Source organism: Ovis canadensis, chromosome 2 (genome assembly GCF_042477335.2).
Source record: "Ovis canadensis isolate MfBH-ARS-UI-01 breed Bighorn chromosome 2, ARS-UI_OviCan_v2, whole genome shotgun sequence".
Lineage (NCBI taxonomy): Eukaryota > Metazoa > Chordata > Mammalia > Artiodactyla > Bovidae > Ovis > Ovis canadensis.
Genome location: NC_091246.1, coordinates 101582619 through 101605645, shown reverse-complemented (window position 1 = coordinate 101605645; position 23027 = coordinate 101582619). Strand labels below are relative to the sequence as shown.

At 38.9% G+C, this 23027-nt stretch overlaps 1 long non-coding RNA gene across 1 annotated transcript in view; it reads left to right on the top strand.

Annotated features, from left to right (window-relative positions):
• Positions 1 to 913: 913 nt before the first annotated feature.
• The window catches only part of LOC138432700 (uncharacterized), a 29668-nt gene continuing 7554 nt past the window's right edge, over positions 914 to 23027 (top strand). Inside the window, exons 1-4 of the long non-coding RNA XR_011253950.1 lie at positions 914 to 953; positions 13223 to 13332; positions 17531 to 17626; positions 18841 to 18918. This is a non-coding gene — a long non-coding RNA (uncharacterized lncRNA). The remainder of the gene's footprint in view (positions 954 to 13222; positions 13333 to 17530; positions 17627 to 18840; positions 18919 to 23027) is intronic.

Below are 23027 nucleotides of genomic sequence, written 5' to 3'. Positions count from 1 at the left end.
CATTAGACTGTTTCAAACTGTCTGCTGGGGAAGCTTAATAACACCTCATGCTTTTATGTGGGTCTTTCCCAGTGCGGCAACCTGGTGTCACTCCCTGTGTCCACGAAGGGGAATATCAGTGATTGCTGGCAATTTGGGCCCTTGTTTGTCCGTATGTCAACACAAATTCAACCTTACAGGTGCTTCAGCCCAACAACTTGAACCAGATAAAAGATAAAATTTTTGCTCTCCTCCACCTGTGAATACCCTGGGTGTTTAGGCCCTTTCTTGCCTGTTCTCTTCCTATCGGCATGCCTGTAATATGGACACAAGATAGGCTTTTAACTAGCAAGTTGGAAGGACTGAAGCCATGCTGTCACTGGGCCTGCTGAGGCCTGGTTCCATGAACAATACATGAAGAAGAGTGTTATCTAACAAGAAAGCCCTACTGCCCCTGCCTCCCCCAGCCATGATCACACTTTTGGCCATACTGTGTGACTTGTAGGATCTTACTTCCCAACCAGGGCTGAACCTGGGGCCCTTGGCAGTGAAAGAGCATAGTCCTAACCACTGCGCCACCAGGGAATTCCCTAACTCTTCCTTTAAGGCCCAGCTCAGATGGCGCCTTTTTTCTATGGTTTTTTGTAATACCTTGTCCTTTCGCGACCATCCTCTGAGCTAGTGAGCAAATGTGTTTGCCCATCTTTCTTTTTCAGGATTGTTTGTATAACTCTAATATAGATTGATTAGTTTGTGCCTATGCCCTGTTTGCTAGTCTATGAGGACACAGTTACTTAATTTTTTTCAAATTAATTTTCATTAGAGTATAGTTGATTTACAATATTGTGTTAGTTTCAGTTGACAGCAAAGTGAACCAATTATACATATACCCTGTATTCAACTCTTTTTTTTTTTCAATTCTCCTCCCATATAGGTCATTACAGAGTATTGAGCAAAGTTCCTTCTGCTACCCAGTAAGTTCTTATTGGTTATCTGTTTTATATACAGGAGTGTGTATATTTCAGTCCTAATCTCCCACTTTATCCCTCTCCCATTTCCCCCTCTGTAACCATAAGTTTGTTTTCTACACCTGAAACAGTTATTTTATTTCCATTTGTACCATTTGTACAAATGTACAAATTCATCTATGGTGCCATAGGGCTGACATGTAAGAAATGATCATTTAATTGATTGCTGAATTAAAGTGGTCTAAAATAATAGATTATATATGCAGTAATAAGTAGAGCTTAAATATATTTAAAACTTTCTTTTAGTGTCTACTACCTGAATAAAAAGCTTGCTTGAATAAATCACCAAAGCACTGACTTAATTACATTAATATTACAACAGCTATCATTTATTAAGTGTTACTTGTACCAGGAACTATCATAGGTACTTACCACAACTCCATGTAAATGATTAATTATTATGCCTATGGTAAAACTGAGGAAACTGAAGCTCAGAAAGGGTAAACAACATCTGTGAGATCATGAGGTTAGTAAATTGCAGGACTCTCTAGAGAAACAAAACCAATAGGATTTGTCTGTCTGTCTGTCTGTCTATCTCTCTAGCAAGATAAAGACAGATAGAGAGATTTAAGGAATTGGCTCATGCAGTTGCAGGGGCTGGCATGTCTAAAATGAAATCCGTAGGTGAGTTGACAGGCTGGAAATTTAAGCAAGAGCTGATCTTGAAGTCTTGAGTCTGAATTCCACAAGCCAGCAAGTTGGAAATTCAGGTGGGGTTTCTATGTTGCAGTCTTGAGGAAAATTCCCTCTCTTTTGGGAAAAAGCCATTTTTGTTTTGGACATACTTGATTGATTGGATGAGGCCCATCCATGTAGCAGAGAGTAATCAGCTTTACTTAGAGTCTACTGATTTAAATGGTTGATCCCATCTAAAAACACCTGCACAGCAACATCTAGACTGGTGTTTGGCCAAACTAGCGACAGTCTGAAGCCTCCATTCTCTATCCACAGTGCCATGGCCTTCCAAATGTTTGTCTAGCCCTCCACAGACTTTGTTCTGCTCTTTTTCTCTCTGATAAGCCTTATACCGTGAGATCTTGGCTTGTGTTCATTGCAAAAGCTCTCACTTTTAGAGTATCTCTACTAGACATACTCTCTTCTTACTTTGGTCCTCCTCTCAACTATTCTACTTACTCTTCCGAAGCTCACAATACCTCACTCCCAAGATATTTGCAGCTGTCCCCAATTCCATATGTGGGTGACAGTGCAGGTGGAGTGCTCATAATTCTGAGAACTGAAATGCAAGCTGGAGTAAAACTCCCTTATGCCGTTTTCAGTAGTGTGTGCTCATATTCCCAAGGAGCATGATGTTAAGATAAAGATACTGATCATGCTATTTAGTGTTGCAGAGGTTAACTGTTTTGTGGCCATGAATGAATCTTAATTCCTCTTGGAACTCGTAGAACAAACCTTAAAATACATAAAATAAAGCCATCTCTCTGTAAGCCTTTCAAAAAGGATGGATAAAAAGGCTTTTAAGATGTTGGTCAGCGTTAAAATGTTAACTTGTTAATTTATTCATTCAAAAATATTTATTGAGTACCTACAAGGTACTAGCTACTATGTGAGGAGCTAGGGCTGCTGTGGTGAACAAGAAATAGAAATCCTTGCTCTTGGGGTATGCTATATGGTGCTTAGTCGCTCAGTGTTGTCTGACTCTTTGTGACCTCATGGACTGTTGCCCACCAGGCTTCTCTGTCCATGGGGATTCTCCAGGCAAGAATACTGGAGTGGGTTGCCATGCCCTTCTCCAGGGGATCTTCCCAACCCAGGGCTTGAACCCAGGTCTCGTGCATTGCAGGTGAAATTTTTACCATCTGAGCCACCAGGGGTGCCCCAAAATACTGGAGTGGGTAGCCCATCCCTTATCCAAGGCATCTTCCAAAGCCAGGAATCAAACTGGGGTCTCCTGAATGGCAGGCAGATTCTTTACTAGCTGAGCTATCAGGGAAGTCCCCTCTTGGGGTATATTCTATGCTGAAAGGAGACGTAGAAAATAAAACAGATCATTACAATGTCATGTGATAGAAATTCTACTGGAAGAGTTAGAGCATGTTGTGAGAAGAGACAGGGAGGATTATGTATTAGTCTGCCAGGGCTGCCATAACGAAACACCCCAGAACTTAACAACAGAAATTTACTTTCTCATGGTTCTGGAGGTTGGCAGAAATGGATTCTCCTAAGGCTTCTCTCCTTGGCGTGCAGATGGTTACCTTCTCACTGCACCCTCATATGTCCTTTTCTCTGGGTATTCCAAGAAGTTGGTCACTACAACTCCTAATCTGGCTCTTCTTTGAATTCTTCTCTCTCCTACTAGACGTTATCTGTCCTTAAGTAAATAGGAGTTATTTGAGGGCAGGAACTGTCCTCTATTCTACATACTCTCCTATATTTAAGAGGCATGTTGAGGCAAGATCTAGAGTTCAGATCTCAAGGGTCAAGCTGCCTGAACTTGAAGCCCAGCCCAGTCACTTACTAGATGCATGAATTTGGACAAGCCATTTATCTTCTCTTTGCTTTGATGCCCTGATTTTTCTAAATGGGTATGAAATAATTATCTATCTTGTTAAGCTGTTGTGAAGATTAAATGAATTACTCTAAGGAAAACACTTAGAAGAACCCCTGGCATGCTAGAAGTACTCATTATTCTAAATGTTCCATTCATAAGGACTTTTCCTGCCCATGTGAGCATAGTATTCTATATATTATATTGTTTCTATTGAAATGGTTTAAACTATTTTGAACTTTGTACCAAAGCAACTAAACTTTGGTCCTGTCAAAATCAGCCCTTGGTAGCAAGCAAACCACGGTTATGTGGATCTTTAGAGGCTACTCAACATTAGAGATGGTATGTGAAAGTAAGGAATTCTCAGAATGATGGGGAAGGTTAGAGTAAGAAAATGTTGATTCAGTAGAGCAGGAATGGTTTCTTCTGTGTCACCTAATGTCAGAGCAAATTTATTTGAGTTCTCTAGGCTTGCTGCTGCATCTGAGATGATGGGTATTACAATTCAAATGCATATGTAGCAGCTAAACTTGCTTAGATAAAATACTTTTGGGTACATTGCTGAAAGCATTATCCTTCAGGTTACTGAAATGACAAGTGCTCTTTTTGTGGGTTTTTCTTTTGAGAGGGTGGTTTGTATGCATTTTAAGAAGATCTTTATTGAGAAACAATTTATATATCATAAAATGCAGTCTAGATTTGGAGTGTATATTTCAATGGATTTTAGTATTTTAACAAACTTGTGCAACCATCACAACTAATTCCAGAATATTTCCATCACCCCAAGAAGACATTCCACACTAACAGTCCCTCTGTTTTCTTCTCCTTTCCTCCCTCCCTCCTCAATCCTAGGCAATCTCTCACCTCTCTGTCTCTAAGAATCTGTCTACTCTAGATTTGTATATAAATGGAACAATATAATATGTGGTCTTTATAGCTGCTTTCTTTAACTTAGCATAATGTTCTCGAGGTTCTTCCATGTTGTATCATGTATTAGGGTTTCACTCCTTGTTATAGCTGGGTAGCCATTCAATACATGGATATGCCATATTTTGTTGATCTGTTCATCGATTGAAGGAAAGAGTGTTTCCACTGTTGCACTGCTATAAGTAATGATGCTATGATCATTTGCGGACATTTTCTTGGTGTGCATGTGTGTGTGTGTATATTTGTTGCATATATACCTAGAAGTGGAATGTATGTGCATCTTTAGACCATATTAATATGGCTTGAATATTTTTTATAAAGGAATAAACTCAAAGAACTTTATGCTGCATAGAAAGATCAGCACAAGATAAACCTTCCTGAAGATTGCAAGATATCTTCAAATATTTTTCTCAGCTGTTTCCACCACTGTGTTCTGAAGAAGCAAGCAAAGATAATTCCCATTTTACAGATGAGGAAATAGGTTGTGCTGAGAAACTTGAGTTTAAATCACATATCAGTCAAATGGGAGAGAAGGAAGAATAACCATTGTTTGTATGATTATTTTTTTCTGAAATTCTAGCTGCTGCTTTATTAGGTTATTATTGTGTTCCTACAGCTGTAGAAATTTTTATAAGCTGGTAACAAAGATATCTTTATAAGATCAAGCTACTTATATAGCAAATTAAGTTTTCTTCTTTATGGGACCTACTTTCTTCTATATGTGGACCTTGATGTCTATACTCTGACGCTTGCTGCTGAGTGAGTCTGGACAGAATTACCAAACAGTATGCCATATACCACTTTCCAGTTTTTAACCTCAGCTGAGACCTCAAGACCATTCTGCAGTTGTCGTGTTCCTGGTCAATCTCTACTTTAGCAAGTCAGAAGCTGTCAGGGCCTATGGGATGTCACATCTGATGTCTCCAGCTAGATTCCAAGCTTTTGAGTGCAAAGATCGCCTCATGTAGTTTTCACTGTTGGTGTCTACTGGAGTGACTCACATTGAGGGTATTCAGTAGGGATTTTCCGATGACAGTTATTCTGATGACCTTCCTTCCTATTTAGTTAAAAAAAAACAAACCATGATCAAACCCTTTGCAAGAAGACTTTTATTTGCAATTTATCAGGCATTTAATATAGATGATGCCTTCATTATGTATGTCAGTATGTTGAAAGAATTACCAAAATATTTATATATTGTATTAAGGGATAGACATTAACTGAGGCTGAATATTTTATAGGATTTAATATTGGTAATAATTTATAAGGAGAACCTTAGTGCATTAATTGTCTAACCTTATCCCTTTCTTTCCTTTTAGCTGTACTCATTCTCAGTCTAGCAATGGAACTGATCCTGATGTTTTTTCCTACTAAAACTGAAAGGGGATCTGATGGTTCATGGCCCAGTTTAGTTTAATATTTTCCTTATTGGTTTTGGTTTGCTAGGTAAAGAAATGACTACCTTTGACCTTAAACTTAACTTTGAAAATGGAGGGCATTTGAGGATTTGAGACTGTGTCCAACACAAGCTAAATGTGCCAGGGCTTCTTGTAGAGCTGAAAGTGAGAAGGGCGTGTGTAATCATTGCCCTGACTTCTCCCTCTCCGAGTGGCAGCCATTCTTACCCTTTACCTACAGGTTTTTATTTGTTAGAAGATTAGTTGAGTATGAGACGAGACAAACATGAGACTGGGTAGGAATGAAGGAGAGAGAAAGTGAAGCGCCCATTTGAGCTGACCTCTTGCTTTGTTTCCTGTCATCTTGTTTGACTCCTGGCCAAAAACTTTTATCCTGAAGGTAGTGAGTAAATCATAACAGACAGGATTAGACATTTCAAACTAGTCCCAATCTACCTAGATGCAGCTTTAGTCATAAATTCATACATAGCAGCTTATAAGAGATTAATTTTACATGCCAAGATCTCTGTACATGGAAATATTAATGCCAGAGGCTCTAGGATGGTTTCAACAGAAAATGATAAGTGTGCAAAATTTAGTAAACATATTGCTTTGAATAAACTCATATACTTTGAGTTATCATTGGCAATTATCTTGAAAACTCAGGCTACAGACAAAATTTATACTATAGAATGTATACTGTAGAATCACAAGCTTTTCTCAGTCATTCAGTCCAGATATCATGTGCATATAATAATAAGTTCATTTGTCCAGTTTTAGTTTCCTAATAAGCCTTCAGAATTAACTCATAAATACATGTTACTGGTTCCATAGTCCTATAAATTAAGATGAAGCCATTTTCTAATGATATTACATAGTTTAATGGTTGGACACCATACTTCCAAGGTGTCTCCACGTGTGCATGCGTGCTAAGTGGCTTCAGTCATGTCTGACTCCTTGTGACCCTATGTACTGTAGCCTGCCAAGCTCCTCTGTCCATGGGGTTCTCCAGGCAAGAATACTGGAGTGGGTTGCCATGCCCTCCTCCAGGGGATCTTCCTGACCCAGGGATCAAACCCACATCTCTATGTCTCCTGCATTGGCAGGCGGGTTCTTTACCACTAGTGCCACCTGGGAAGCCTGGTGTCTCCATCGGTTCAGTTCAGTTCAGTCGCTCAGTCATGTCCGACTCTTTGCGACCCCATGAATCGCAGCACGCCAGGCCTCCCTGTCCATCACCAACTCCCGGAGTTCACTCAGACTCACGTCCGTCGAGTCGGTGATGCCATCCAGCCATCTCATCCTCAGTCGTCCCCTTCTCCTCCTGCCCCCATCCCTCCCAGCATCATACTCTTTTCCAATGAGTCAGCTCTTCACATGAATGTCTCCATAGTCTATGGCAATAGGAATGGGAAAATTCAAAGCACCCATGCTTCTGCCCTAACAGATAAAAGAAGGATAATTTTTTTTTTTAAGAAAATTAAGGCTAAGAGTAATCAGAAATTTGTGTTTTTAATTTTTAGTTTTTGGCCACATGGGATGTGGCATCTTAGTTCCTTGACCAGGGATTGAACAGACACCCCTTGCATTGAAAGTGTGGGGTCTTCCCTACCGGGCTGCCAGGGAAGTCCCCAGAGAAGGGTATTTTAGTGACTGACTTATAAAAGTGAATTATATTTTTGTCAGAAAGAAGTAGAAAGACAAGTAATAATGTCTGATTATTTTCTAAGGGTATTTTACTTTAGTCAGCTTAATTCACTTCATAAAGAGGACACAATCAGTTTTACTTCCTAATCACCTTCTTAAAATTCATTATTGCTTGGAGGGCACTGCTTTACTATCATCAATTTTTTTATATTGGGAAAATCTCCAACCATGCGAGTTTGTGATCCTATCTTATGAAAGCCCTGGTACACCACAGACTCTTTTGGCTGGCACAAATGAGTTCAGCCTGAAAGGCTACAGCCAGAGTTTGCTCTTTACAAAACCACATTTCTGCTAGTGTGGCTCTGTACGTTTCATCAGCCACTTGGAGTAACATGGTCCTTGGTGTATTTTTTTTCCTCCCAGATACCAACAGGAAAAGAATCTGAGATGTAGCTAAGTGCTCCTGACATGGCAGGCTGTTGATCTAACTGGAGAAGCTTCTGATTCTGATAGAGGTCACAGGGGTGTGCTAGCCAATGACTGGGTAAAGAGATAGAGGTTCCTTCTCACAGAGGGAAGGAGCTATAACATGAAGACCATGGTCTTTGCTTTATTATCTCTGAAAATGTAAAGGGCACCGAGTTCATTAGCCCAGATGGGTTGGAATTTCTTATAATGACTGGACATTTACAAGCAAGAAAAAAAAAAAAAAAACACCAGAAAGGAAACAAGATGAAACAAAGGCATGAGGACCAGACAGCCTGTGTTCTCTGAAATGTAAGAAAAGACAGGTGGGAATTGTCAATGAAAAAAAAAGTTTTAAAATCAAGTTTTTAAAGAAAATTAAGTAAAATTAAAAACAAACAACAAAAAAACTTCCTTCAAAAAGAATGGGAATGAAAGGGTAGGGAAGAAAAGAGAAGCCAAATATAATATGTGATGGTTCCCAATGTCCCCTGGAGAAGGGAATGGCTACTCACTCCAGTGTTCTTGCCTGAAGAATTCCATGGACAGAGGAGCCTGGCAGGCTACAGTCCATGGGGTCATAAAGAGTAAGACATGACTGAGTGACTAACACTTTCACACTTTTCAGATTTGGAGGGGGTTTCAGGAGTCAGATCTGCCTGTGACCTGCAGAGCCCAAAGCAAGAGAGAGGCAAAAGGCTGCAACCAAGGGACCAAAGCCAAAATCAACCCCCAGATTCAGAGTAAGCATTTCTCTAACGGGGCTGAACTCAGAGGAAGGAAAACTGAAGTCACCAAGGCTAAGCAGATAGGACCAGACATTTACGAGACAGAGTCTGGAGGGAGTTCCGAAGGAGATGGAGGGTGGCTTCACTTGTGTCCCATTAGGGCTGGAGGGAGAGTCTAAGGAGAGCACAGGGCACTTACATGTGATAAAGAGAACAAAGATCAGTGGCTTCCAGAGACCCTGTCTGTGGAAAGACATCGTTTGCATGTGCATACAATATCTAGGAAGAGACCCAGAGACTAGTAGGATTGGCTATCTCTGAGGAGGGAGACTGTGTGATGTCTCCTCCAGAGAGAAGAGGAGTTTTCACTGTATTCTGGTTGTTTTTTGTTTTGTTTTGTTTTAATTCTGAGCTACATAAATATACCAAACAGAAGTTGTGTTTTTAAAGAAAATTAAGTTTTTAAAGTCAAGTTTTAAAATTTAAAGTTAAATTAAAAATTAGAGTGTTTAAATGAAAATTAAAGTTTAATTTTAAAATTATCATTTATTCACCTAGTATAAACAACTTACCAAGGCATTTCAAACTCTTGGTAAATTTCTTTTCATAATATATTACATAAGTGAAGCATGGTTTGGTTTATGCCCTTGTTGTTGGATATTTTGACAATTTCTTGACTTACCCTTTTTTTTTCTCTCAGCTCCTATTTACCGTGAAATTACAGAATGTTTCTTAAAGTGTATTGTCAATGAAAAAAATAAAGTTTTAAAATCAAGTTTTAAAAGAAAATTAAGTAAAATTAAAAACAAACAACAACAACAAAAAACTTCCTTCAAAAAGAATGGGAATGAAAGGGTAGGGAAGAAAAGAGAAGTCAAATATAAATGGGAAATAAGAGACCATTTTCTTCATGGTTTAGTTTTAGTTGGTAAATTCATGAATGTTTCTAAGGCCAGCAAGTATGGGTTATCTTTGCTATTTCCATCATGAATTAAAAAGTGAAGGTGTAAAAATGTATCAATGTCCCTATTCTTCTTTAAAAGAGTATTTTAAGTATGACCATGACTGAAAAATCAGGCCCATAATCAAGTGGGAATTATATATAAACAATCTGCTGGTCATTTAATAACATATCCAGTTATTTATAAAAAATCACTGTTATCAAAAAACACTTCTAGTTTCACACTGATACATTTTTTAAAAAAATGCTGAAATCACACCATATCTTAAAAGCCACTGCTCGAAATATGTGGTCCAACCCAGATAGCACATAATGATACTTGAAATAACGTTAACATAGTATAAGACAAAGAGTGAATATATACTGAGGAGTATTAACTAAAGAAGGTTAAATATGGTAAATCTTGGCAGTATTATGGGAAATCCCTCTCTCTCCAGTTACTATGGAAAGTTTTTGGGAGAAGAGAAATTGCTATTGAATGAACAAAGAGAGGGGAGGGTATGCCAGGCATGTGATACCTGGGAACACTCAGAGATGACCGAGAGAGAACTAGGTAAGCCCAAATAAGTAGGTGTTCTAAGGATGAAAAGTAGGAAGAGAGTCAGCCTAGCAAAGACGTGGGGGAAAAGGCTGGAGAAAGAGGCAGGACAGAACACACATTGTGTTCAATGGAATATGACTCAGCTATAAAAAAGAACAAAGTGTTGCATATGCAGCATCATGGATTCAACTAGAGGTTATCATATGAAATAAAGTAAGTCAGAAAGAGAAAGACATATATCTATATATATGATATTGTTTATATGTGGAATCTAAAATATGGCACAAATTAACCTATCCACCAAACAGAAACAGACTCACAGACATAAAGATCAGATTTGCGGTTGCCAAGGGAGAGGCGGGGGGAGAGGGATGGACTGGAAATTTAAGGGTGGGAGATGAAACTATCACATTTAGAATGTATAAACAAGGTCCTACTGTATAGCACAGGGAACCATATCCAGTCTCCTTAGATAAACCATAATGGAAAAGAATATTTTAAAAAGAATGTACATCTGTGTAAAACTGAGTCACTTTGCTGTACAGCAGAGATTGGTACAACATTGTAAATCAATTACACATCAATTTTAAGAAAAGAATACACGCATGTTCAGAATGTTAAGCTGTACAGTCCTCTAGCAAATGACAAGACTATGAAGAAGCATGTTGGCGAGGGATTGTGAATGGGATGAGGAACCAGATGAAGAGAGTGTTTCAATGAAAAATTGATCAGTAGTGTCAGGGCTGCATAAGATATGAGAAAAATAAAGAGTTGGACATAACTGAAGCGACTTAGCAGCAGTGGCAGCAAAATCCTTTCATTCATCAGCCGCAGGTGATTGGGGACCTTAAGAGCAGAGTCAGGGCAGGGTGGAGCAGGAACAGACTTTTATGATTTGCAAGCTGGGTGAGAGTTGAAGTGGAGACATTGAGTGCAGGCAAATCTTAAAAGAAGCATGGCTGTGGAGGAAATAAGGAATTTGAATGGCCCAAAGTGTCAAGAGGGGATTTCTTTCATTTTGTAGATGAGAGGATATTGAACGCTACATGGAAATGAACAGTGATGAGAGACTGACCCCTATCTCGAGTTAGTGGTACAGTAAGGTGGCTAAGCGTGACAGCCGTGAGCACAGGAAAACTGGCCTTGGAAAGAAGACTTTGTTTACAGAGAAGGGAGGAAGAACTAAGTTTTTAATTCACATCCTATGGCCTCTACCTCCGCTTAAGCACCTTCAGTCCTTAAGGAGGTATTGTATTATTTTCATGCATGTTTAGTCCAGAACCCTTACATATAACTGGATATCCTGTGAACACTCATGGGATCATTTGCATGCTGGCTCTTCAGCATCTGGAGACAACCCAACTAAAAGGGATTCAGAGAGTTCTAGGATCAACACTTAAAAGTACAGCAGTGAATGTTCCTAATTGAGGTTGGACAGACCATCCCCCTTGAGTCCCACTACTGTGCTCAAAGTCCCTGTGGCCAACTCTATGGACCCAGGAACACAGAGAATTATTGACAAAAACTCCTAAGACCAGGCCAGTAGAAAACTCCTCTTGACCAGAGGTCCCCAACCTTTTTGGCACCAGGGACTGATTTTGTGGAGGACAATTTTTCCATGGACCGATATTGAAGGGATGGTTTCAGAATGATTCAAGCACATTACATTAATTGTGTTTCTATTATTATTGAAACTTTATTTATTTATTTTTATTTCTATTATTATTGCATCAGCTCCACCTTAGATCATCAGGCATTAGATTTCGGAGGTTGGGGACCCCTGATGTAGACAATGCTATAAAGAGTCTGGGTGGTATGCCTAGTAAGGGAGGAGGTAGGTCCAGTCTCTTTCCTAGGGCCCATTTAGGTCTGGAAACTCCAGAGCCAACCAGCTGAGGACCAAGGTCAGAGCTGTGTCTATTAGAATGAAAACTCTGTGGAGGGCAGGTGCTTTGCTTGTCTTTAGTCCCTGGCATATACTAAAACACGAACTGAATAAATGGAAGCATTCTACCTATAGCACCAGCACAGAAGCTTGGTGATGGTTCTGCTGAGCTCTTACTAGACAGCTCACAGATGAGAGTTGAGGGATCAGGCAAGTCCCTGGCGGCACAACAGTAGTGCTGGGGAATCTGCAAAGGAATTGACAAGTGGCAGAAGGTCAGGAGTGGTCTCCAAGGGACAAGTAGAGGCAGATAAAGGTTGAGATTCAAATTAGGGACATTTGTGTCCTCAACACAGAAGTAGAGTTCATCATCAGTCATACAGAGCCTTGATTTTCTTATCTATAAAATGAAGATAATAACACCACCTCCCTCACGTTTTTGCTATGAAGATTAAACAACACCATGTTTAAGTGTAAAGGTCTTAGCACAGTTGGTGGAAAACTGCTGGACCTTAGACAAGAGCCTCTTTTCTTCCCATCCTCGGCACCCTGGACCGAGTAAGTTCTTATCACCAGGGAGAAGAATGTAGTGTTTGTGTGGAGTGAAGTGTAGTTTCATATGTGAATGCAGTAAGGTGATTATGACAGTTATTGCCCTAAAGACTGTGAGTGACAGTGAATGTAAACTCCACTGCTGACAGCTTGAATCAATACATATCAGGAGTAATGATCCATTGACTTCTAGGTAATGAGAGAAAGTTATGATGCTGTGGATGTATTATGGCTTCTTGGAATTTTTATTGTGTTCCTCCTGCATTAATATAATAACAAGAAGTATGAATCATTTGCTTCTGGACTGCAAGAAGCTGCAGACGGAGATGTTGATCATTTAATGTCAGAAAGTCAACCCTGGAAGAAAAACAACCTGCACAGTGCCATGGGACTAACTGACAAGTGCTTTTAATTTGCAGCTAGCCACATTAGGTGATTTGCCTCTGGAATTATTTGGTTCCTGTTTGGGAAAAAACACCTGTCATGTTAGAAGGGGAGTACATAAGTCAATCAAATATGGGCACTGAAAGTAAATTTTAAAATGGAAAATTGAGCATTATGTCCACAAACATTTTTGGTGTCCACTGTGTGCTTACCTTTTTCTAGGCATCAGAATACAGACTTTCATATCGCACATTCCCTGTCATGAAGACATTTGTGCTGCAGTCACAGACGGAGCCAAATGAATGATGAATTGGAAGGCACGATGGTAAATAGTAAGTTTAATGACAGATGACAGATTGAATAAGATGGGAGCTCAGAGGAGTGAATCTTAACACAAACGTGAAGAACTATGGCAGACAGTGTCCCCTGAATGTTAAAGGTTGATTAAGAATTACCTCTATATGTAGGAGAGATGTGAGGATGCGTGCCAGATCACTTCAGCCGTGTCCAACTCTGTGTGACAGCATGGACGGTAGCCCGCCAGGCTCCTCTGTCCATGGGATTCTTCAGGCAAGAATACCAGAGTGGGTTATCATGCCCTTTTCCAAGGGACCTTCCTGATGGCATGAGCCAATACATAGTTGAGAATAGCATGGTATTTGAACGGAGAGAAGAGGCTGCTGGAAGGAGTTTGCTATTACATATGTTGCAAGGCCAAGGGTTTTGGGAGACAAACATGCAGGAAGAGGAAGAATTTAGGCAACAATATGACTTGCATTTCATGTTGAGATAAGTAGCCTTTATCTTTTAAGTGAATTTTACTGAAGCCATGGCTGGACATTTAAGAGTTTTAGGCAGAGTGAACACCTGATTATGTTTAATTATATCAATATTTCATGATGTAGTAAGCTAAAAGGAGAAAGATATTTATATGCCATGGAAGTGAAGTTGACTGGGCACTCAACTCTGAGGCAGGCTCCTCTGTGATCACCTCTAATCATTTGTGACCAGTGTTCCACCTCTCCTGTTTTCTCTCTGGGTGTACCAAATAACATCCTGCATTCTCTTTCATGCTAGGCATACCTAAAAATCTCCTGTGACTGGGGCATAAGTGATGTTTTTATAATTTACATATCCATAGTCACTTGTTGAAGTTTTGTGTAGTATTAAAGAAGAACACACAAAATTATATACAAAGGCTGTTAAAATATTCCTCCCTTTGCCAATCACATATATTTTTGAAGCTGGATTTTAAAAAATCATTTACTTAACAAAAACAATGCGTCATGACAGACTGAAGGCAGAGCATATATGACAATTCAGCTGTTTTCTCTCAAGTCAGATATGAAAAAGATTTGCAAAAGATGTAAAATGAAGACATGCTTCTCCTTTAAATGTTTTGTTTCAGAAGATATATTTTCAATAACTTATTATTTATATTAGCATGTAGACAGTCTATCTGTTTCAGTCTTGAATACAGAAAGCATCAATAGATATAGCCTATATAAAAACTCCCTTTGGGGGGTCCTCAATAATTTTTATGAGTGTAAAGAAGTATCAGTAACCTCAGATATGCAGATGACACCACCCTTATGGCAGAAAGTGAAGAGGAGCTAAAAAGCCTCTTGATGAAAGTGAAAGAGGAGAGTGAAAAAGTTGACTTAAAGCTCAACATTCAGAAAATGAAGATCATGACATCTGGTCCCATCACTTCATGGGAAATAGATGGGGAAACAGTGGAAACAGTGTCAGAGTTTATTTTGGGGGGCTCCAAAATCACTGCAGTTGGTGACTGCAGCCATGAAATTAAAAGATGCTTACTCCTTGGAAGAAAAGTTATGACCAACCTAGATAGTATGTTCAAAAGCAGAGACATTACTTTGCCAACTAAGGTCCTTCTAGTCAAGGCTAAGGCTATGGTTTTTCCTGTGGTCATGTATGGATGTGAGAATTGGACTGTGAAGAAGGCTGAGCGCCGAAGAATTGATGCTTTTGAACTGTGGTGTTGGAGAAGACTCTTGAGAGTCCCTTGGACTGCAAGGAGATCCAACCAGTCCATTCTGAAGGAGATCAGCCCTGGGATTTCTTTGGAAGGAATGATGCTAAAGCTGAAACTCCAGTACTTTGGCCACCTCATGCGAAGAGCTGACTCATTGGGAAAGACTCTGATGCTGGGAAGGATTGGGGGCAGGAGGAGAAGGGGGCGACAGAGGATGAGATGGCTGGATGGCATCACTGACTGGATGGATGTGAGTCTGAGTGAACTCTGGGAGCTGGTGATGGACAGGGAGGCCTGGTGTGCTGCGATTCATGGGGTCGCAAAGAGTTGACACGACTGAGTGACTGAACTGAACTGAACTGAAAGAAGTTCTTAGGACAAGAACAAAAACAAAAAACTGAGAACTATTATGCTAGAACAATCAGGTGATTGAAATCTTACATTTTATTCAAACATTTTATTTATGTTCACCAGTTTCCCTTAGCTAGCAGCAACCACTTCTCTTCTCTTAAATCCTGTTAGTACCTTATTTGTACAGTATCGTTTATTAGAACTTATTATGGCTTCTTTTTGTGGTCATTAGTCACTAAATTGTGTCTGACTCTAGCCTTTCCCTTTTCCAAAGGATCTTCCTGGCCCAGGGATCAAGCCTAGGTCTCTAGCACTGGCAGGAGGATTCTTTACCACTGAGCCACCAGGGAAGCCCATGGCCTCTTTTACCATGTATTAAATCTCTTATTGGAATGTAAGCTTCCTGATGGTAGGATCTATATGTAATTTATCTTTCTGCCTCCCACTGTATCTATCACAGTTGTAGCACTAAATAAATACTAGTTTGGTGAACACAACACAGAAAATGAGCACACAAAAACTTCCATGCCAAGACCACTCATATTTGGTATTTGAATCGTGACTCTTGTCTACATTTTATCACCAGACCCAAATTCAGATTGCAGGTATATCTCACTCTTTATTCTGTCCCATGTTTCTCTTCTGAAAAAAAAAAAAAGAAAAAAAAAACCCAGATTCTATATAGTGCTAGTATCAGATATTTTTTTCTCAAATTAATCAGAAGAAAAAGCATCAGTGCCCAAAAGTCTCTGGGAAATAAGCCAATAAATATCGCAGTATTCTATCATGTTAGTCATTATTGACCATATAAGAGAGTTATAAGAGAAAAGGGAGAAAGGCAATCTTGTCTATTGAAAATTATATAATTTTTGCTTCCTGCATTCACATTCTTTGCCATCTGAGCCACCAGGGAAGCCTATATTCATATTCTTAATGATGATTAATTAAGTTCTCATTAATCAGGGGTTATTATTGACCTCTTATTAAGGGATCTAGATATGATTAAATGAAAAACTATGGGCATCAACAAACAGTAAAGAGACAATTTAAAGGTGTTAATCTAAGTGCATTCTTACAAAAGAATTTAATCCCTCTTTCCTTTATTTAAAGCAATTATTAAAATTCTTTGCATGACCTGCATTTGAGTTTTAGTTAAAAACAAACAAACAAAAAACGAAACTAACCTCCTCCTGAAAGAAATTTCAGTAGAAAATTCATGTGGTATGGTTTCAATTCAGTGAAAACATAAAATTTCTCATTAATTTCCTCAATTATATGCAGAGTTGAGTAGATCTTAGGATCACAGTGACTAGATAAAGGTAATCCGTCACTACAGGAAATTATTTCTTGGACTCCAACACTTTGCTGCATTATTTTTTCAATAGAATAAAAAGTTATTTTCTTGATATAAATCTGATCTATTAATATCTGATTTATGTGCTTGCTATGGTGTTTCATCATGGAGAGAGAACAGGCAAAGCTGCATAGCATGTTTTCAATAGGTCTTTGTTCTGTCAGAGAAAAAAATACAGCTTTCCCCTTGAAATACTTCTTCACATGCATGTGGTGCTTATGGAAACACCAAAACTTATGTGTATTAGCTACAGCGGAATAGCTCTTTGAGATAATTTCTTGCTATAAAAAACCATGCATCACAAATTTTAAAAATATGTAAAAATATGAAGAAAATTGAAATATAAATACCAAGAAAAGCCTCTGACAGAAAAGCTGATCATGACTGCCTGAGGCCTGGGGTGACTATTGAATTGAAAGTTTCTATTTGCCTTTTCTCTACTTTTTTTTTTTTTAACTCAGTAAAAGCCATTATCACCTTATAGGCCAATAAATATCATGCCATTTCATTAATCATTTTCCATTGCCCCGAGGACACACAAAATGTTAACATGGTCCCAACCCTCCCTGATCCAACCTGATTCATGGCTCCAGTTCCAGTTCTTATTCTAACTCAACAGTCTTTTCTCTATCTTCTACTTGTGGGATGATTCCTATTTGTTCTTCAAGTCTTAGCTTAAATGGAACTTCTTGAGAGAAGGATTCCCTGATCCCTCAATCTAAATTAGGTCCCCCAAGTTTTGCCATATCTTTAGGTTCCTTTATACTGTTTCTCAAACTTTGTAATTATATATTCACTTATGCATTTAATTGTGTTTCCCCTCCAGATCCAAAGCTCCCTGAAGAAAAGGAAGATGTTTACCAGGTTCTCCACTGAGTGAGAGCAGTATGCAGGCCAGTGACTGATGTCTATTAAATACTGGGCATGTCCCTTTTTTTAAACTTTTTATTTTGTATTGGGGTATAGTTAATTAACAATGTTGTGACAGCTTCAGGTGAATAGCGAGGGGATTCAGCCATAAATATACATGATCCATCCTCCCTCAAACTCCCTTCCCATTCAGGCTGCCACATAACATTGAGCAGACTTTCATGTGCTATACAGGAGGTCCATGTTGGTTATCTACTTTAAATACAGCGGTGTGTACACATCCAGCCCAAACTCCCTAACTATCTCATAGCCAGCAACCATAAATTCGTTCTCTAAATCTGGGAGTCTCCTTTTGTTTTATAAGTAATTTCATTTGTATCATTTCTTTGTGGATTTCACATATAAGGGATATCACGAAATATTTCTCCTTCTCTGTCTGACTTACTTCATCCAGTATGACAATCTCTAGATCAGTCTATGTTGCTGCAGATGGTATTATTTGATTCTTTGTAACGACTGAGTAATAGTCCATTGTGTATATGTACCACGTCTTCTTTATTCATTCCTCTGTCGATGGACATTAAGGTTGCTTCCATGTCCTGGCTATTATTGTAAACAGGGCTGCAGTGAACACTGGGGTGCATGTATTCTTCTGGATCATGAACATGTCCTTTTTGATGGAATAAACCTTTAATTAATAGACGTTCAGATGGTCATGCCACATATTACCAGTGTGTACCTCCCCTTTCTCATGAAGACCCTTACCAAGGTAAAGTCTGGCAAACTTCATCAATGAGAAGACAAGATTCTGAATTCTAGTGACCAAGATGAACTGAAAAACTTTGTCTTTAATTTTCCTGGACTTCCCTGAACCTTTGAGGAAGGCAGAAAAAGTCTTTGCCTCATACATTGTTTTCTTCAGGTGACACCATCTGGGAATACAGGTAGCCATCAGGGATCACCAGACCACTTCTTTTGGTACCTGCAAGAGTAACTTCTCTTCTCAGCCACAAATAGGTTCTTTCTTTTCAAACCCTTGCAGAGACCATATTTCCAATTTCCCAACATGCCCGAGGTCAGAGATTGTTGATCAGTGGCCAGTTGTACCTTGGGTCTTAGTCTGAGTTATGAAGAAGGATGAAGTCAGGAAGAGCTCCCTGAACACACTATGGAATGCAGCCTTTGGTAGACAACTCCTGTATAGGAGGAAATGTTTTTCTTCAAGACCATTTCTGACTCTGGTTTCCTAATTCCATTTCTGAGCAGCTTCTCTGCACTGTGTTGGCTGTCTTTGGGAAAACAGAAGGCCTTCCTGAAGATGATGAAACTGTCCCTTGTCTCTCAGTAAGTTCCCTTGATCTTGCCTCTTTGTCTTGATTTGGACTTTATGTTGAATCATCTATTTCCCCATACTCTTCCTAATTAATTTGCTAGGCTAAATTAGTGCCAAATAAATAATGAGTTTCCAAATTAACTGACACCATAATGGAACAGAGGTTTAATTAATTTACTATCAGGGACCTTCTACAGACAATTGTAAGTTTATAGCATAAAGCGATGGTATTTATTAATGTGGAAAGTTGTCTTATTTTAACAGGCAATTTTAATAACCAGACATTAATATGGAGACCTTTTCACTCTCATCTCTGTAAACAACAGGATTCAGGTCAGGCAAAGATGTACTAACATTCAGTACCCTTAATTTCATATAAGGTTATTTGATTTTGCTTATGTAGCATTGAGAATAGTTGATAACTCTCTCAGCCTTACTAGTTTAAGTATTCAAGATGATTTTTAATGCTTACTCATATGTTACAGGCATAAACATATGCAGAAATCTCTGGTATTTGCCTTTCACTGAATCATGAATTGGAAACTTTCTACTAAGACTGCCTTTAGTATATGCACTATTTCCATCTCTTCTATTTCCCTAAATAGATTCTTACATGTCAGCTATTTCTATAGAACCCTAGGTGGACCATAATTGGTGGAGACTGTATAATAGCTGGTAACTTCTACTTGGTAAACATATGATTTGGCAAAATCATATCCTCTGAGAACTCTGATTTATTCTTGCATTAAATGTAAATATTGTAGATATTCAATCGCCCTCCCTATTAAATCCACTGGGTTGTTTGGATTATCTGTATCAGTAATACAAATTGGTAGTAATAACAATGATTCCCATTATTTTATTATCATTTGGAAGTTCTACCTTCTAAGCCTCTGATAGGTTCCTCTTTTGGCCAGCTCTTACTGAACCAGCTGGTGATGGGATTCTGAAATGCAGGTCTCAATATACTTCAACTAACCTGAAAGATAGAGTGAAGTTTGTAGAAAAATGTCTGGCTAGAAAAGTATATGCCTCTTAAGATCAATGATTTGAGAAGGTAGTTAATGAAGAGGGGGAGATAGAATTTGCTCAGTCTTTAAAGAGTGTGGAGCAGAAATAGGTGGGGCTATAAGTAATATTGAAAATATAGATGATTCATATGACAGAGAGAGGAGGGGAGAAAAGACGAGAACATTAAATAAAGTTAGTGCTCTGTCTTGTAAGTATTCAATAAAATTTCTAGTTAATGTTTCAGTTTATTTTTTAAAAGGTGTGGTTTTTCTATTTGCATTCAAGAAAAAGTGTTATAATTTATGCTAAGAGAAGATGTGAAAATCTGTGTAAATGTTATTTGGGATTTCTCTATGAAGCAGCAATAAGCAGTTTAAACAAGTATGTAAAATCCATCACAGAATATGCTCAAGAGAGGAAAGATAGATTCCCATGACCACTAAAATGGGAGCAGTTACTTGATGTTCTAAAGCTGAAAAAAATTTTATATTCATAACGTTTATTTCTCTCATGAATAAGTTACTTAAAAAAAAACTAAAAATTTGAGGGGACAAAGGTGAAGAAAGGAATGAAACAACTCTAAATGTTCTTATACTTCAAAAAATTTCTGACATCTGAGCCAGAAGACTTTCTGCATCTCTCAGTGACTTCTTCATGTGTCATAGAATGAGTTCAGCCTGCTAAAACTGAAATTTATGAAGAGTTAATATGCATTAGTCAGGAGAAACTTTGTGTCTCTGCATAGATAAACTCCACAAGAAAATTCTTAAAGGGAAAGATTAGCTGCTGGCATAGGATATATGTCTTAATAATATTACCTGTACTCTCTTGAGACTCGTATCTTTTTTCTCTCTAGACAGGCAGAGTCCATGGTAGAACATCCTGTGTATATTTTTATATTTAAAACCTCTTACTGATTTATCTGTCATTCAAAATAAAATCTGTTGTACTCAGCATTACTATTTTCATTTTAGAAATGAGGCAACAGATTTAGAGAGGTTCAAGAACAAGAACAGAGTCATTCAGCTAATAAGTTGCAGAGCTGAAATTCAAAGAGGGGCAATGTTTTCATGTTCCTTGTGCTTTAGCTTTAGTGTAAACCTGGACTTATGAAAATATGTGCCTTTTGGCAAATATGTCTCATCGTCATGCCTGGTTTTAATGTTTGTGGGTCTTAGGACACAGATATCAATGTAGGTCCATAAATCTATGTGTTTAAAAGTTTTAAATCAAGCTAACAAACTGTTAAACTATATTTTTATCCTTGAATCCTGAGAAATCTACCTTTATCAAGCCGTTTTTTAAAAAATTTTAATTGGAGGATAATTACTTTACAATGTTGTGTGAGTTTCTGTTGTACAACAGCATGAATCATCCTTCAGTATACATATATCCCCTCCCTCTTGAGTTTTCCTACAACCCCACCCCCAGTCCCACCTCTCTAGGTCAACACAGAGCACCAGACTGAGGTTCTGGTGTCATACGGCAACTTCCCACTAGCTATATGTTTTACACAGGGTAATGTGGGCGTTTCAGTGTGACTCTCTGAATCCATCCCACCGTCTCCTTCCCCCACTGTGTCCTCAAGTCTCTTCTCTACATTTGCATCTCTATTCCCATTGACAGATGAATGGATAAAGAAGTTGGGGTATGGATATACAATGGAATATTACATGGCCACGAAAAGGAATGAATTTGAGTCAGTGGAACTGAGGTGAACAAACCTAGGGCCTGTTATACAGAGTGAAATAAGTTAGAAAGAGAGAAAAAAAAAAACCCATCATATACTAATGCCTATTTATGGAATCTGGAAAAATGGTAGTGATGAACAAGGCCAGCTTTGAATTGAGAACTCTTAGTCTCCTTGTATTTCCAAGATGTGACTCATATCCCAGCTCCTTTCTCTTAGCATCCTAGGCCATGTCTTGTGCCCTGAAGGGCCTTACGCATAACTGTGTAGATACTCCAGGCCCTGTAGTCACACCCTATCCAACACCTCCCCCACAACAGCTGGCTTCCCTTTGGCCTGGAGATACACACATGTGCCCTGAAGTCCACCTCAAAAGAGCAGACCCACACAGGCTCTGCAAGTGTGTGCAGGACAGTCTGGGTGGAAATTTCAGTTTCCCTCGTATCCAAAGTCTGGGGGTCTGGGGGTGTGCACTCCGTATTAACTACATGCATTTGCCCATGTGGATTTCTTAATCCACAAGGAGGGGCACAATCAGAGGAGGGGTGAGGAGGGGTAGAGGCCCCTGATGTTGGGTATAAGGATAGTTCTGCTCACAGTTGTTATTTGTAATAACAGGGACAGAAATGGTTCTCATAACTTGAAATAACCAATCATTCATTACCTGTTCGTAGGTCAGCACTCTTTTCATTCATCTCAGAAAGCAGTGATTGAAGATCTTTCTAACCTTCTCTCTAATCTTCACCTACTACTCCTCTGTACTCAGGAACTGAGGTAAAGAAAGAGAAAGCAAGTGCAAAAAGTATCAGTTCAATCCATCTGACATACTCTCAAATTTTCAAAAGAATTCTGGTCTAAGTTAGCTACAAGGACAGTCTGAAATCCTCTCAGCAAATGCTTGAGAAATGGACCAAGAAAGAGCAAAAACCCACTTCACTATAATCTAGCCCACCAATGTTCTCCCTGGAATCTGGGCCAATAACTCATGATGCTACTTACCAAACTTTCTATGCCCTTCCCTTTACATCTATCATAAGAAATGTGCTAGGCCCCAAGAAGCTTCAGAATTAAAGAATTAAGACTCTAGAACTGAGCCGACTGAAAAGTCATTACCTTATGCCTTTTATCAATGTATATCAACATAAATTATTTCAGAGAAAAAATTACTTCCTGGTGTTTTTCATGTTGAAACATATACAGTGCAGGCTCTGCCAGGAAGAATGTGTAGATTCCTATAGTCGGTACTCACTGTTGAGTATGAAGCACAGAATATGGGAAATTGGTCAAAGACTTATCTCTCATTTCTATGGAAATTAGCATACTTACCTAAAGAGTGATACTGTTGCAGGAAGGGGGACCCCTTCCAGGGCCCAAGAATGCACTCTTGGCTAACACTCAGAAATGAGTTGTCCGAGGAGA